Source organism: Prionailurus viverrinus, chromosome F2 (genome assembly GCF_022837055.1).
Source record: "Prionailurus viverrinus isolate Anna chromosome F2, UM_Priviv_1.0, whole genome shotgun sequence".
NCBI classification, from domain to species: domain Eukaryota; kingdom Metazoa; phylum Chordata; class Mammalia; order Carnivora; family Felidae; genus Prionailurus; species Prionailurus viverrinus.
This window is the reverse complement of record NC_062578.1, coordinates 38,114,222-38,131,949: the sequence shown is the minus strand read 5'-3', so window position 1 is coordinate 38,131,949 and position 17,728 is coordinate 38,114,222. Positions and strand designations below refer to the sequence as shown.

General features: G+C 38.9%; 1 long non-coding RNA gene across 4 annotated transcripts in view; it reads right to left on the bottom strand.

The window, feature by feature from the left end:
• The window catches only part of LOC125156369 (uncharacterized), a 117,820-nt gene that overhangs the window by 58,658 nt on the left and 41,434 nt on the right, over positions 1-17,728 (bottom strand). The window lies entirely within an intron of this gene.

Below are 17,728 nucleotides of genomic sequence, written 5' to 3'. Positions count from 1 at the left end.
GAAAATCTATATTTTCTAATCCTTTTACAATGAACCCACAGTATGTATGTAGTAAAAAAGTAAAGTTAAAAAAAAGACAGTAATGTGCTTGGATTGTACTTATGCTGTAGGACTGAAGATGAAATACACATTTTGTTTCCAAGATTGATAAAACTAAATTCATAAAACTAATAGTAAAAATTAACCTTTAAAATAAAGTGAAAACACAAACTAATTTGGATTAAATACTTGATGAACCAAATACAATGCTCGTTAGCATTACGATGTTAGGGCTTGAATCAGAAATGAAATTTTGTTTAATGAATATGACTTTTCTTCTTTATCCATACGTTTTTTGATACTATGACAAGTTTGTATAACAAAACAAAAGCATGGTGTATAGAGGGAAGTAACGTAAAAAGGAATATAGAATACTTAAATACAGGAAATTAAAAAAAAACATTTCTGTTCAGGGTTCAGGCATACTGTCAAATGTAGAGAGACTGGAATTGACATTTTCTCAGTGTGCATTGTCAGTTCAGTATTTTATAAGCATTGCCTCACTTAATTATTATAACAACTCTAATGAAGTGTATATGTTTTTTCCTACTTTCAGAGGAGGAGAATGAAGGTCAGAGAAATCAGTCAACCTGAGGGAAAAAGGTTACCCAGATGGTGAATGGCAAAACCAATAGGCATACCTGTATCTATCTGATTCCAAGCTTCCTGATTGTTTTGTTATGTCTTCACCTATAACTGATTTTCTCCTTGGAATACTTTTGTAATTTGACTTTACATTCTTGCGGAAGAGATAAAACTTTTACATAAATAGCCTAAAGCATCTCTAGTGAACGGTACATTAGATATCAGTATAGATATCAAATAAAGTTCTTTTATTTATATAAAATCCACTGTTAATTTTAATGATGTTATTTGAATTATACATGACCCCAGGCCATATCTTTTCTTAATATATATAAATTTATTGTATTATATCCCATTATACAAAGCTTTTATTTTTACTCTACTTAAAGGCTACATTAAAAAAGATGTAGCATTAGAAATTAACAGTATAAGAAGTTCAAAATTCAGGCTTTATGTCTATGCTTCTGGCAAAATTACTTTTTAAAATATATTTTTTATTAAAAAAAATTTTTTTTAATGTTTATTTATTTTTGAGGGAGGGAGACAGAGACCGAGCATGAACAGGGGAGGGGCCGAGAGAGAAGGAGACACAGGACCCAAAGCAGGCTCCAGGGTCTAAGCTGTCAGCACAGAGTCCGATGCGGGTCTCAAACTCAAGAGCCGTGAGATCATGACCTGAGCTGAAGTCGGACACTTAACCTACTGAGCCACCCAGGAACCCTCTGGCAAAATTACTTTTCTCATAAAACCTCAGGCAAAACCTTGACATTAGCAAACAATTTTTTTCTTTTGAGGTATCCCACACCATGTCCTCTGAAACAACAAAAATGTTGGTTTGATTACAACATGTGTTAGGAAAAATATATCTGATTTATATTAAGAAATGAAAATGATACAGTTATGTGCTGTGTTACTTGTTTTATTCATAAAACTAAAAGCACATCTTCTAAATTAAAGGAGGCCTGCAAGGCCTCAGGTCAGTGGGAAGTAATATAATACACTAAACAGATGAGGGGTATATGAATGTGGTTGTGGCATTTGTAGAACCCAAACTTGAGCCCTGGCAGATAAATTTTGTCCCAGAGCTCAACAGGATTCAGTCCAAAGGAATTGGTGTGCCTGTGTTTTCACTGCTTGTTCGAATAACCACCCATATCAGTGTCATGTGCATTGCTGGTTAAACAGCATAATAAGGAACCACACCCCAGAACTAAGCATCTTTCAAGCCTATAAATCTGTAATTGTGGAAAGCTAAAAGCTACCCAGGATATCCTTAGGTCTCTAAGTTTAAGAACACTGCCCTGATCCTCTAAGAATAACATTCTTTCTGAAAAAGCCAAGGAGAATGTTCTTTCAATGATCACAACAAACTTAACAAAACTCCCAAGAAACTTATATTTCAATGTTTTGGACTTTGGGGAAAGGATATCGAATATTTAAATGTATTTCCTGTTTAGCAAACAAACAAACAAAAAATCCTTTCTTGGAACATGAAATATTTCTTCTCCCAAGCAAAGTAACAAAAAAGGTCAAGATCCAGCAAATCACTCCTGTTCTACCGTTCCTTTCCTAAATCAACTCAAAATTACTCTCCTGACACATACCATGAGCCATTGTCCTTTTTGCCAAATGTAGAATGAGTGCACACCTTTCCCAATGATACAGAGTGAATTAATAAATCCCTGTTGACACTTGCTTCTCAACTTGAATACTGTCTATGCTCTCAGAACCTGTATTTTTGGCTGCTACTGTATATTTCATGCTCTCCCATAGATGGTGCTTCTAGATCCCCAAATTCTGTGATATGTCTGCAGATCACCCCATTAAGGCATCTGGACTTCTCATTGTATTTGATCGATGCAGTGTTGGTCATTAAACTTTCCAAATAGCTGCTGGTTTTTGGTTTTATGGTTTTAGTGGCTTCTTGGGCGAACAGGTCGTTTCAAATTTCTCTGGATGAAGTGTGCACAACAAACCCTCTTTAACAGACACCAGATTTTGTAGTGTGATATTGGTGGAACTAAGTTCCATTTTCTTTTCCACTAGATCAAGGGTCAGCAATGTACGGCCTACCAGGTCAAAGTTGGCCAGCCACCTGTTTTTGTAAATACGGTTTCATTGGAACAGAGCCACAATTATTTATTAGATATTATTAGATATTGAGTACTTGGAACAGAGCTGGTATGACTCGCCAAGCCTAAATTATTTATTATCTGGCTCTTTACACATGTTCTTTGATGTATGTCAAAATCTATTGGTTCCTCAAATATCATTTCCACTTTCACAAGAGCGGGCAATTCCTGGTTGATACTGAAAAGACATCCAAGTGCCTGTGAAGCTTACCAAGCCCCGACATTCTGCTTTAAATTATCTACTTCTCCTACAAAGAGTTTACAGGATTAGAATATTTTCTCACAGCAGCTTGGATAACTGCATACCACAGATGTGTGTGGCCAAACACATTCTCGGAGCCCCAAATGTTCATCCATACAAGCCCAGAGGCCAAGGGCAGAAAGTGGTCCCACCTGCGGCTGAGATGCCCAGGTTACCACCCACCTTAACCTAGGCATGTTACACCAGGAGCCGACCCCCCTGCCAGGCCCATCATTCACCCAGCCCGAGGCAGTGAGAAGGCTGGCTTAAAAATTTAGGTTTTACTGCCTTTATTTTTCTTTTTCCTTTAAAATTTCCTGCAGCAAGCATGGCTATTCAAGTTGGTCAAGTTATTCTGTATTGGTCAGGTTTCCCTAGGTTATACTACAGTAAAAAAAAAAAAAAACCTCCCAAATCTTAGTGTTTACAACAACAAAGATTTACTTCTCATTTATGTTACAAATTAGCTAGGGATTGTCTCAGAGATTGCTCCAAATGTCTTCTTTATTCCAGAATCCAGGATTGAAGGAGCAGGGGCCCTTTGCTACAGACCATTCTAGGCACAGAGTGGGAACAATGGCACAACTTTGTGATAGCTCTTAAAACATCTGCTCAGACGTCCTATATGTTTGTTCCACTCTTATTCCACTGACCAAAACCAGTCACATCCTCAAGCCTGATAAAAATCGAATGGAGAAATATATTCCTCATAGAGAAGGCCTACTTCAAGTTCCATGGCAAGGTACAGAATTACAATCTTGTTACAGGGAAGACCAAGAGAAATTGGGAGCAATAATACAATTAATGACCTAGTTTTTAAATGTATTTTATTATTTTTTAAATTTTTTAAATGTTTATTTTTTTTTTAATTTTTTTTTTCTCAACGTTTTTATTTATTTTTGGGATAGAGAGAGACAGAGCATGAATGGGGGAGGGGCAGAGAGAGAGGGAGACACAGAATCGGAAACAGGCTCCAGGATCTGAGCCATCAGCCCAGAGCCGTACGCTGGGCTCGAACTCACGGACCGCGAGATCGTGACCTGGCTGAAGTCGGACGCTTTAACCAACTGGGCCACCCAGGCGCCCCAAATGTTTATTTATTTTTGAGAGAAAGAGTGCATGCACACAAGCGTGGGAGGGGCAAAGAGAGAGGGGGACAGAGGATCCAAAGGAGGCTCTGCACTGACAGAGGAAAGCCCGATGCAGGGCTCAGACTCACACACCACCAGATCATGACCTGAGCCAAAGGTGGATGCTTAATGGACTGGACCGCCCAGGTGCCCCGATGACATATTCTTTATGTTTTTAAAAGTGGGATGTATTTCTGATTTTGTAAAGTGTCACCTCGTCAGGACTGGGAACTTAATTTGGCCTCTGATCCACTTAAATGCATGAATCCAATCTGGATCTACGCTGTATCTGCCGTCCTCTGAGGGGTTAAAGAGCCTTAGAGCCCTGTCTTGCCTGGTACCCAAACTGTTTCTGAAGCCACAGCCTCAAATATTTGTCTGTCTCAATTTCAAGTCTTAACAAGTCTCTATGTAAAACTGCAATTCTAAGTAGAACACTGTGTTTTGCTTTTATAAGCTTCAAAGGTTTTTATGGGCTGGATAAATGGTACATGATATGATGATAAAGTTAAAATCCTGTTCTCATACCCACATCCACCTGCCGACCTCTGGGGGAAAAGGGAAGTTTAAATAGAACTTTTTGTATCACTGATGACTTTTAAGCTAATGGCTCTTGCTGAGATCATTCCAGGAACTTTTTTCAGGATGGATTCAGAGCCAGTTTATCAGATTTGGGTGAAAAAATCAACCTCACTGTTTTGTAGATGTGGGGCACATACATTTATATAACTACTTTTTTGGTCTTTTTTCCTCCTTTGCTCTTTTTGGCTTACCCATCAGGAATTATTTATTAGACAACTTTTATGTGCCATTCATTGGGTATTCCCTTCCTCTTTGCTCATCCAGATTTCTTAAGCCTTAATATGCTGGCCTAGGCTGACAGGCACCACAGAGAACATTCTGGACTAGGCTGGGTTGGGCTGCTGGGGGAAAGTCTGTCAGTGAGCAGCCAGACTGACATTCCTCGGGAGTGTCGCCCGCTTCCTAGCCACGTATGGAGAAATAACCTGAAGTCATTATCCTCCAGTGAGGTCCTCTTGGCATGCCGAACATGAACTTGTGACTGTAGGCCATCCCAACTGGGATGTAAGATATGTATTACAAGGCTATTATTTGCTTCAGATGGATTCATTATGAGGGCTTACGATTTTAAAAACCTATTTACTTTTAAAATTGGTTATGTATTCATAGAGTACAAAAATCAGAAGTCGCAAGGGAGGTTTATAGTGAAGACGATTCTTCCATCCTTGTTCTCAGCTATTTACAGGCCCTCTCCGAAAGCAACCACAGTTATCATTTTTTGTGTGTCTCCCCCCAGAGATATTCTCTACAGATGCATGTATGTTTCTAATCAGATCTCCTTTGCTTCTTTTCCTTCCTTTCTGCCTTCTCTCTTTGGGGGGGATGGTACCCCTTCTGCACTTCATAATATGTTTTCGAGAGCTTCCTTTCCACTACATATAGAGCTGCTTTATTCATTCTGCCTATTGAAATGTGAGTATTATTTGTGGAGACTAAGGAACAAACCACCTGCTTCCAAATTCCAAAGCCATCACTTATTAGTTTGAGGCTTTGGGAAAATTACTTAACCTCTCTCTTCTTCAGTTCCCTTATAGGGGTGTTATAATAAGTAAGCAACTTATAGTTATCCCTGGCACCCATTAAGTTCTCAGGTAGGTTACTTATTGTCACTATTTGTTGTTAACATATTCCTGTGAATAGGTATTAATACTGTACAGGTATATGGTATTAAATAAATATAATTTATGTAATCGATTACTTATCTAGATAGATATTTAGGTTTTTTTCTAATCTTTAAACATTTCATATAGTATTCAATGAAGGTATGTATTTGCAAGGCTCTTTAAATAGAGACCTTGGGGCACTTCAATTAAATGGGCAGATAGGGATAGGTTATAAGAAACAAAATATTAATAATTTACATTTGCATAGCACTTGATATCTTTAAACACTGTTTCCTTGCATTATCTCATTTAAACTTAAAACTGCACAGTGAGTTCATCAACTTCTCTCCATCTTTACCACCATCATCACCCTTCCGGAGTGCTATCAGCACGTCCCTAGCACATAACGAGAAATATGGCACCCTGTAGGTGTCAAAGAAAATGTACTGAGTGACTAAAAAAAATAAATGGGAAAGAGATAATAGATGTAAAATATGGGAGCAGGGAGCAGAAAGTGGCAAACTTCAGTTACTAAGGTCTAATGGCTAGAAGTACTGAAGCCAAATCTCAAGGCTGCTCCTTGTAACACCATCCGGCGCTCTTTCAGCATTACTCTGCTGCCTGTCTAAACAATGACCATGTAGAGCTACCCCCAGCTGAAGATCAGCAGAAGAGAAGGTAAACCTTGCCTCTTGCCCAGTTATCATTGAGGCCCCTGGGATGACAATATTCTCTTTACACAATCCCCTTTAAAGGAAACTTATCCGTGAATGGATCTGTAGTTGTGGGTGTATTACAAGGGCAATTCTTTCATAATTCAGAAAACTGCCTTAATTTCAAACAACTTGATTACGTTTTTTCTTCAGTGTCTTTGGAGGGGAAATTCTAATACATGATGAAATATTGAGGGAAGAATGGATAATGAAAATAAACTTCTATAAAAATGTGAAACACGGTTGTTAAGGTAATTTCTTAACAGTTGGACTTGCATAGCTGGTATTCATATATATATTTTAAAAGCTTATAGAACCCAAGGACCAGCAAGTATGAAAATTACTTAAGATACCATCAGAAGAAACTGTGGAGTTTCCAAAACAGAAACAAGAGCACAGCCCAAATAACTATGGTAGGACCATAATATTGCTGATTATTTACTTCCTCAGCTCCACCCTTAAATGGATCTCACCTGCACCTGCTCACCACCCAGCAGCTCTCCGCTGACATAAAAACACAGGGCTTCCGGGCAAGGTGAAAATTCTCCATGGTTTAGCCACTCCAGGGAAACCTATCAAGTGCTTTCCTCAAAAGATTTCTCAAATGTCAGCTTAGTCTGTACTCCCAGCATTTCTCAGACTATGACCTGTGGACCACCTGTATCAGAATCACCTAGAGTGGTTCATTAAGAGGCAGAGCCCTACCCCAGAACTACTGAAATCAAAGTACAGAAGGTGGAAGCTGGAGATTCAGGGTTTAACTAGCAATCCGGGTGGTTGCCATCCACACAAAAATTTAAGAACTACAACACAGTGATTTACAAATTACTCCCCAAGTTGTTATAAGTTATAAATGGATCCGCTTTTCCAGGAAAGATTTGAATTTCTGTATCAACTCTGGAACATGATCCTTAAATCTCAGCAAATTACAGGAAGTTGCTATTGCCTAGCAGAATTTTGTGTTCTTCATTAAAGTAATTTGTGGTCTAATTTTAGTTCCCCAAAGACTAGAATATAAAATCCAGAATCAGTCTTAAAAGAGGAAATTAATTGCTTGCATTGTTATCTTTCTCAACAGAGGGTGAAGTGCTTATTACGTGGAATTTAGAATACTAGTAGCCTGACAGAGGCAAAGTAACAATCAAGGTTAATCTTTATAATAGATATTTTTAAAAAACATTAGGCAGATTCTAAATTTACTTTTAAGGTAGTAGATAAAGGGAACAAAATATAATGGATCATAAAAGGTAAATGTCCATGAACTTCCTGCACGCCTCTCTATAATCACCTGCTCTCCTTATATTTCTTTCCTGGGACTTTAATATCACACTTCTGGTGAACTAAGTATAACAAATATTTTTACTTAAACAACACAAATACCCACAGTAGTTTGGGACAAGAAAGATATAAATGTCCTAAGTAGGACACATTTCTGGAATGCCAGAGGATCACAGTAAAGTGGGTGTAGTATTGTAACAGCATCCCTTTCATGCATAGACAAAGCTGTGACTTCAAACCTTGTCTTCTTCAAGCCAGGTCAGTACTCAGCCAATCGTTCTTTTACAAACCAAGGATCAGGCTCTCCCTGTATTTTGGGGCCTGCTAGTTTACCTTGCTGTTGCATAGACAGAGGGAAGGTGGTCCTCCCCCCTACAACTATCCCACACCCTGCTGTTTAAGCCAGAGCTTCTAGGGAGATGTCTGGGAGCTCAGCTTTCAGAGGCCGAGGGAGGAGACAAGTGCCTGGGGTTCCTGCCGGCATCCCCACTTCAGCCAGAGTATCTCCCCTTGCCCGTTTTACACACCAGACTTTGGCCACAGATGCCATTTGAAGTAGGAGTCTTGTGGCTAACAAAAACATAGTGGAAATCACTGTCCAACTGAGTGCGACAGGGGACTGAAAAATATGGGACACTAGTGAGCTAGAAATGTTTCTATCTAACCGTACTTTCTCCAACTTCTATGCTGGTTTACTAGCTCTTCATTCTACCGTCCTTTAAATGTGGTGGCTTCTCGGTCTCAGTCCTTTGTCCTCTGCTTTCCATTGGCACCCCCTCCCCATTGGCAGAGTAATCCAGTCTGGATGGCTTCGCAGTCGCCTTCTCTCTGTAGATAAGCATCACATCTACCTACCTCTCATTTACAAGCATGTGTCAAAATTGAGGATTAGAGAAACGAGATAATCCGCTCAAGATCACGGAGACTTGAGTGGCCAATGGTGGACATAAAATCACTTCCAAAGCTAATGCTTTAACCCCTGTGCATCTTTTGCTCGGAGCCCTCTCTCACCTGAGCCAAAGTACATGTGTCCATCCACTTTTTAAAAGATATTTAATGATTAGAAATCTTCACATCATGTCAAATTTGACATGTTTATAAATGAATGGTTTTCCCCCAGAAGGAAAAAAATCCTTCCTCAATCCCCATTTTTTCCAATTTTTTAATGTTTTCATCTTATTTTTGAGAGAGAGATGGAGTGCAAGTAGGGGAGGGGCAGAGAGAGAGGGAGACACAGAGGCAGGTTCCAGGCTCCGAGCTGTCAGCACAGAGCCCGATGCGAGGTTCAAACTCACAAACTATGAGACCATGATCTGAGCTGAAGTCCAACCTTAACAACGGAGCCACCCAGGCACCCCCTCAGTCCACTATTTCTATCAGCGGCAGATCATCTAACAATCTCCTGAATTCAAACTCAATAGAATAAATGCTCAAAAAATGCTATCAACTCTTACCTTGAAATAGATTATACCTGTCTGGTTCTTTATCCTTACCACCATCTTTATTTAGACCCTGTTGCCTTCACGCCTCATTTGTGCAGGATCCTTTTCATGTGTACCTCTGTTTCCATACCAGGTGCTCTCAACACCAAAAAGCTGGGTCCCACCCCCAAAGATGCTGATGTAGTAATTCTGATAAAGTGGCCCAAGGAACACTGAAATACAGCTCTAGACTTTCCTCATGAGATCACACCTATCTGAAATCGCCAAAACTACTCATCATCACTCCAAAACACAAGGTGGGGAATGTGAGTGGGGGTGGGGGTGAAGAGATGACCTAGGAACTGGAAACAAACTGTTGGCTATCGGGGTGCGGGGAGGGGTTGGAGGCTGGCTAAATAGGTGAAGGGGATTAAGAGGCAAGTTATAAAACAAAAAAGTCATAGGGATGTGATGTACAGCATAGAGAATATGGCGAATGATACTGCAATAACTTTTCATGGTGACAGATGGTAACTAGACTTGTCATGGGGATCATTTTGCAATGTATAAAAATATTAAATCACTAAGAGATATTCCTGAAGTGAATAGGATATTGTGTATCAGTTGTACTTCAATAAAAAAGAAATGACTCCAATTCATCTGGGGGGAAAAAAAGATAAATTGGAACAGCTAGCTCTTTTCTGTGAGTCAGGCACACGGCCAAATATTGCTAATACTCCCCCACCCTGAGTAAAATAAACAGTGACAAAGAGATGAATAAAACATAATTGGTACCATATAAAAATAAACCCTTGTCTACAAATTACTCACGTTAACAGGGATGGAAGAAATTAACCAAGAAATAGAACTGGTAAAATGGTTGTTTATAAAATAACTAAATACATCCTCACATCATATTACAAAAATTTTCCAGATGGATTAAAGAGTTAAAATTAGAAGAAAAAAGAAGAAATAGAAAACTAGGGGAGAGTCTAGGCAGATTTTCTCTTGGCTGGTAAGAAGAATCTTCTCCAAATAAAAATTATGAGAGAAATCACAAAGGAAAAATCAGATTTGACTATATACTGAAAGAAATGCCAAAAAGCATAACAAAGTTATAAGGCAAATGATAAACTGAAAGCCTTTGCCATAAAAATGGTATTCTTTTATCTCTAAAGGCTGCAATGATTGGACTGGGTCTAGCTTGTGAAGGAGAAGAACTTTTTGAATGTATTTCTTCTGGAGAATTCACGTTTCAAATAACAGTGTAGGCATTACTCCAATGTAGTAAACATTCAGTGGAGGAGTGGCAGAGCTTACGAAGAGCAGCGGACTGACTCCAAGCCTCCCTGAGCAGTCTCACCTCTTGTCTGCAGCAGTCATGAGACATGGCTCAGGGACCCAGCAGTTCTGAGAAACCACCATGTAAACCCTGATTGTAGGGCATTTGCAAAACCACACGACTCGGAACCATGTGGGCAGTGGACGTGTGAACCCGTGTAGCGCCAGTGCGTAGCCCCTGTATCTTGGTGCAGTGGCAGGAGACATTTCTAGGACCAGGATGTGGACTCAATTGTAAATTGGATGTATTCCATCTCATTTCATTTCCCTTCGCAGAAAATGATCCCCCCTTGTGAGAGACATCCATGAAAATAAAACCAGCAAGAAGACAAGCAAAATGTTCAAGACAGAACATTTTAAAATGGAAAGCAAAGTAATTATTTTCAATCGTATACTATCTCAAACATTTTGGGTTGTCAGGGGACCCATTTCAAACTTAGCTGAGCATCTGAGCTGCCCAGCACTGGGTGTCTACCAACAAGTTCTTTAAATGAACACTGTCCCCCAAAGCCTGCTCCAGCCACCGTGTCTCCTCCTTCCTTTCTGAACACATGGTGCGCATTCCTGCTGCTCAACTTGGTTCATATCCGTCCCCTCACTTTCTCCCTATTGAAATTCTCCTCATGTTTCAACATTCAGTTCAAGCTTCCTTGCCCCATGAACATTTTTCTGAGCTCTTCAGGACACAGCAAATTCTTTCCCCTTTGAAACTGCAGCACTGACTTTCTGTACCAATTATCTGTCAAACTGGCCTTGCAACATCTCCCTCCAGTATTGTTATTTACCTTTAACTGTCTCCTTAAGAGGCAAGAGTACATACTACCTTCAATCTGTTGTTCCTAACTCAGTTCTGTGTTCACAGTGTGTGTGTAGAACATGTTTGTCCAAAGATAGTCAGTAAAAGGATCAGGCTTGATGTCAGACTGATGTGGGTGGGGTGTCGTCCTAAGTCTGTAATTCGATTTTCTCATTTGTAAAATATGATACTACATACTCCTTAGGATTAAATGAAATGTGAAGTACCATGTATAAATTTATAGTGTAGTCTTTGGCACAAAGAAGGAATACAATAAATCATAACTATTACTTGTAATCATCATCATCAGGTCCTTCAGATCAGAGATTATCTACATCTATGATGTACCCTCATATCATTATTTATTCAACAAATATTTATTATGGCCCCTGTTGCATGCCAGGCATCAGAGACACTGCAGTAAAAATGGCAAATTAGTTTCTGTCCTCATTGCATTTACAGTCTAGTGGGAATTGGGTCTCATCACAGGAACCAAATCTTAAACCATTAGGGCAAGAAAGCATCTATAATAACTTCTAAGTAAGGTACACTATATTGCTTTATCAAGCCATTTGTCTTCATAGAAGCAAAAAAAAAATCCAAGATCTTCCTATGTTAACATATTCACTAATCATATTTGAATTCTTTATTTTGCATGTGACAGGATTTGATGATGTTTTTTTTTACACCTCTGATGGCTTCCTTTCCTCTCATTTCCACAACCTCCACTCACCACTGCTTTCTCCAAAACAAGCCCTTTAACTCTATTGACAGCTGTTGTTGGAGAATCTCCTTACCCTCAGCTAAGTAAACATTTGAAATAATGATAATTTTTAAAAAGGCTGGCATGTGCACACATCATCTCTTAGACTAGTGCTTAGAACTCTATAAATTTAGGGTCTCATTGTTTTTCATAGCACCTGTTAAAAATGCTTCTTCTGTCAATGGCTCCTCTGGTGGCTTAATATTTTCTGTATGAAGAAGTATTACAGATGGACCGTTATGTGACCTTCTGTATAAGGGTGAATCACAACAATGAAATGAATATCACTAGGAAAGAAAGAGCAGTTATAGTATAGGAATGGGATGAAGAAGGGGAATGTGTTTATTTTGCCCCTTGCATTTGAAAAAGAACCTTACTTTTGGCTAGTTTATTACTTACATATTATATAATGTGATAAATTGAGCTTCCTCAGTGATACACTTAAAAGGCTCACAGATAGCTGTGGATTTGGCTTGGTGCTGTTTTGTTTTGCTTTTGTCTAGCTAATTGTAATATGCAAGCACATTTGGAACTTTATACAGGAAAGAAAGGAAGAGAGTAGCATTTTACTAGAAAAGCTGAAAGGATTTTTCTGGAACAGAGAAAAGAGATATATGATAGCCTCCACAAAGAATGGAATCCTGGAGGAAAAAAAGATATTCAAAGAGAATTTTATAGAAGTTTTGCTATGTGCTATGTGATTGAACTCTCCCCTCTGCTGGCATTCCTCACAGAGAATTCCAGAGTTGCATTTGTGTGTGAGAAACGCAGGCTACAAGATGAGGTCTAAGTGAGAGCACTTAGGTTTATTTTTTCAGGGAAGGTTTGAAATCTTACTTCATTTTCCCCTGAAATCTCTGTATTTCCGAAACTCCTCCTCAGACTATCTCTTGATAGTCTGTTTTGCATTTTGTGACAATGTAAACCTTCTTCACTATAATCTTAGCAAAATGAAATGAGAAAAAAGTATGTCCTCATGCATTCCAAAGCACTGAATGCAATTTTAAAGTTAAAAACAAGCACAGTTTTGGACTTTCTGTGTTACTGTTCCTTAGAGGGCATAGTTGAGTCTTAACAATAATCATGTTTAAAATTTATTAGGCCCCATGCTCATTGGGGAAAAACTAATATTGAATTCTGACTTACAATGAAAAGAATAAAAGAAAAATAAAAAGGAGAATCTCAGAAGCTGGGAAGAGAAATGAATTACACTACATTCTTTTCCCATTCGAAATGACCTAATAAGGAGGATGTCTTCTCCCTCCGGCCTCCCCCCAGTAGCTCCTCAAACGTTTCCTTCCACCTTGTGTCTATGGCCAATCATGTATCCAGGCTGCAGATGAATGAAGCCTCCTCTGTTTCCCATTTCCTGCCTTTGGTCCCTCTGCATCCTGAGCAGTACAAAAGTTTGTAACTGAATAAGAAAAACAATTACTGAATCACCCCCTCTCACTGACTTCAGATGATTCCCTACTACTTTTTGCATACAGTTACATTAACTACTCAAACCATAGGTCCCCAGTCTCTTTCCATGTGATGCTCTGAATTCAGTCAAAGGAATATGTAGCTGTTTTATTCCCTTTTTATTTCCTTCACTATGACTTTTTCATGTTGCCCCTTATATACAGAATCATTTCCTCTTTTATATCTTTGAAGGCAGTCTTCTTATTTCCGTTCAAAACCCAAAAGCACACCAAAATATATTTGTATTTCTCAAATATAAGCTCAATTCATATAACACATACCTCACTCAAGGATTCACCACCTGGGAAATGTTCCCTTCATTCATTATTCATTCACTAACTCATTTATGCAATATCTGTTGACTGTCTATGTCCCCAAAACTAGGGGTAAAATTTATAGCAACGTGATTAAAACTGTAGGCTTAGGGTTTAAATCCTAACTCTGCCATCTACTAGATATGTGACTGACTGTGGTAAGTTATTTAACAGCCCTTTTTTTTTTTAAGCTATTTAACATTCTATGTGTCAGTTTCCTCATCTGTAAAATGGGCATAATAATAGTTCCCAAGAGTTGTTGTGAGGATTACATAAGATAATCTACGTAAATATGCTTTAGCACATGATGGGCCCATGCCAGCTATTGGTAATGATCTAGAGATTACATTACATTGGTTAGCATGGATTGGTCATTATACTGGTTTTATTTTTATGCTCAGGATTAGTTTTATCTATTAAAGTAAGGGAAAACGGCTGGGCCCCATCTGCTTCTCTGACTGAGTCTTAGGAGAAATGAAGCCAATAGGAAATATGGCCATACTTCAGACACAACAGAAGCATGTCCTAAGAAGCAGACCCTGTTCTGATAGAAAGAACCCCATGCCTAACGCTTGGGGTCAAGGTGAGATAAGGGAGATCTATGAGACCCGAGAGGATCTTCCAAGTCATCAGAAGCCTCTCATGTATGCAGAGCTTGCTTTTACCAGTGATGCATTAAGATCCAACTCTACCCTTCAGGCACAAAGTGGAAATTCAAGGGACTTCCCAGCATTTAAAAACTGTCATGACTATGGCTACCCTTGCCCACCACAGTGTGCCAACAGAAATTACTCATCTGTTGCAATGTCCTGCCCTGGGACCAGTGGGAAAAAAAAGGGTGAGAGTGAAGAATTAGAGCTTTCCTCTTTTCTAGCCACAAGTTTCCTGCCTAATTATACTTGTGTGGTGAGGTACAAAGGATTTTTAATAAGCTCTTTTCTCCCTAGACTTCTAAGGTAATTCAGAGCATCCATTTGTAGCAGTATGAATTTTTTTAAACCAAGTTTTCATACAATTAAAATACCCATTGCAAAGAGCAAGCTGAACAACAGTTCAAACAAATACCCTAAAAGGAAGGAAATGTAAGTGAAGTATGGACTTTAGTTAATAACAATGTGTCATCATTTGTTCATTAGTTGTAAATGTCATACTAACATAAGCTGTTAACAACAGGGGAAAGTGGATGTAGGGCATATGGGAATTTTGTTGTACTATTCATACAATTTTTAGAATAAATCTGAAAGTATCCTGACATTAAATTTGTTTAAACAAACAACAAAAATATATTCGTGCAGCCCTATTCTCAAATTTGGTTCTTTTTGTTTGTTTATTGGCTAAAGAGAATTCTGTTGTCGTCCAAATTGAGAATCAAAGTTTTGTTTTCATTTTAAAAAGTCAGCTGTTCTTTCATAGTCAACTGAATGTTGAGAATGGAAGCAAGCCAACCACCTGCAGCCGCAGTCAGTTCAAATTCCAAGCAAAACAAACTTAAAGGAAATAATTAAATAAGAGCAAAAGATTATATATACTAGCTCTGCAATGGATTCCACTTCTGTTCTCCAGCAAAAAAGAAAAACAATATGTCTGTTATTAAGTACTGATTCTAACAAATTATGGCACTTAAACAGAATCATATATACCATTTTGAAATAAAAGAATGTAAGAATTGAGAATTCTTAATTATGTAGTGATTGGTGGGAATAGCAAAATATATGAGAGTTTATATTCAACTAAATGCAAAAATGTAAGGTAAAGTGTGTGTATATGGTGCAAGTTGTGTATCTTGGAAGAGTGAGATATGTTGACATATTCATTGAAATGTCAAGATTATCTTTAGTAAAAACCAATGATGTTATGGCGGAGCAATTAACCTTTTTTGTGTGTGTTAAAACCCTCAATGAATTTGTTAAGTTAAAAAACAAATAAGCATGTCATTCTTGTCCGTTCCTTCTAAATCTGAATGTGTTGACCTATCAGTTCCAATCCCTAGACTAGCAGGACTCCTGCCTTTCTTCCTATTTTCAAGGTTCCTGTTCCTCAGTTTAGATGACTTGGAAGAGGGGGTTTAAGGAAGACAGGAAGGGAGCTGTCGTCCATATCCATCTCTCATGTCATTTAGTTCCAGAATTAATTTTGCTCTCTACTCCATTTATTTTGCTATTAGTTTGGGGATCACTGTCCTCCACTGCATTAAGTGACATCAAGTGGAGGGGGAGGCCACATTGCTCCATGCTGTTCTTTCCTCTATAATTTTGATATGTGCAGGTCAAAATTTAGTCACTAGCATTACTATGCAGAAATGTACCTTTTTTTCTCTTTGGTCTATCACTGAACTTTACTCAAAAGCTTCCATTTCTGCACAGTTGTAAATTTACAATCTTATAGTCAATCTACTCTCATTAAATAAACATAGACATCAAATTCCATGTCCTAAATCCCTGATATTAAAAACAAAGTTCTGAAATTCAAAAAATGTAAACAACTGGGTCTTGAGAATAAGGCTTTCAAAACTATTATTTATGCTGAGCTATTTCAAAATCCATTTATAAACTTAATGGATTCCTTTGCCTCTGTGGTCCTTGGTCTCTCTTCTTTGGGGTAGTAAGTCATGAATATTTTGATATTAGTTTTAATGGCAAGGGGGATTCAGTATAAAAAAGGAAACATTAAATATTTCAAAATATTACCCTTAAATATACCTCCATAATCTTCCTTTCAAGCTTTAGTTCTCTTCATTTTGGGGATGAAAGAGCTTAAATAAGACATATAAATCTTTCTCCCCCAAATGAGTATTCCCTCAAACCACAACCCAAAAGAACAGTCTACATCAACATTACAAAAAGTAAAAGAACAATTATTTTTGGAAGCCTGGGGAGGTGGTAGAGTAGGAGGATCCTAAGCTCACCTTGTCCCACAGATACACCTTAGACAATAGCCACATCAGTGCAACTAACCCAGATAACAATCCAGAGACTGGCAGAACAGCCTCTCCACTGTTAATTGCAAAGAATAAACCACATCAAAAAGGGTAGGAGGGGTGAAGATGCAGTTGGGAAACAAACTCTCAGTGAGACTAACCACAAACAGGAAGGACACCACAAGCACAGAGAAGGGAAAGGAAGAAATCCCACACCAGGTCCCCTAGACCTGGGGGACCTGCACTGGGAAGACAAGTCCCCAAGACATTTGGCTTTGAAAATCAGTGGGGCTTAACTTTATGAGTATGGACAACCAGCAGAGCTTAACTCTGGGCACTTTAAAAAACAGTGGGCTTAGCCCTGGGAGAGTTAGGAGGATGTTAAAAACTGGGTCCAAGCCCTTAAAAAGACAGCATAACAAACAAACCCATCCAAGATACAGCATAGAAGTAGCAGTTTGAAACGTGCCTGGGGTACACAGGAAGGAGATTTATTTACTAATCTGAGAGCCATGCTCCCTGGAAGGGCAGGGATCTTTAGAAGACTTCTCCAAGAACAAAAGAACTGAAAGATGCCATCAACCCCTCCCCAGCCTGGAAAGCAGGATACTTGCAGAACCAGCAAGAACACTTTCCACCTTGCTTGCTAACATCTGTTTCCTGCCTCCATCTTCTGTAGACTCACCCTATCCAACACACCCCACTTGGCAGGAGTAACTCCAGAGTGGCTCCTGATATGTATCATTCTGCAAGCAGCCCTGACAGTGACTAGTGTCCCTCCAAAGTGACTCCTGCCCCAGGGAGAGGGGAAGATAACTCTACACATCAATTTGACTGGAGCCCTGGCAGTGGACTGGGGGCAGATATCTGATCTAACTGCTGGTCCCATGCACCAACAAAAACCTCAGA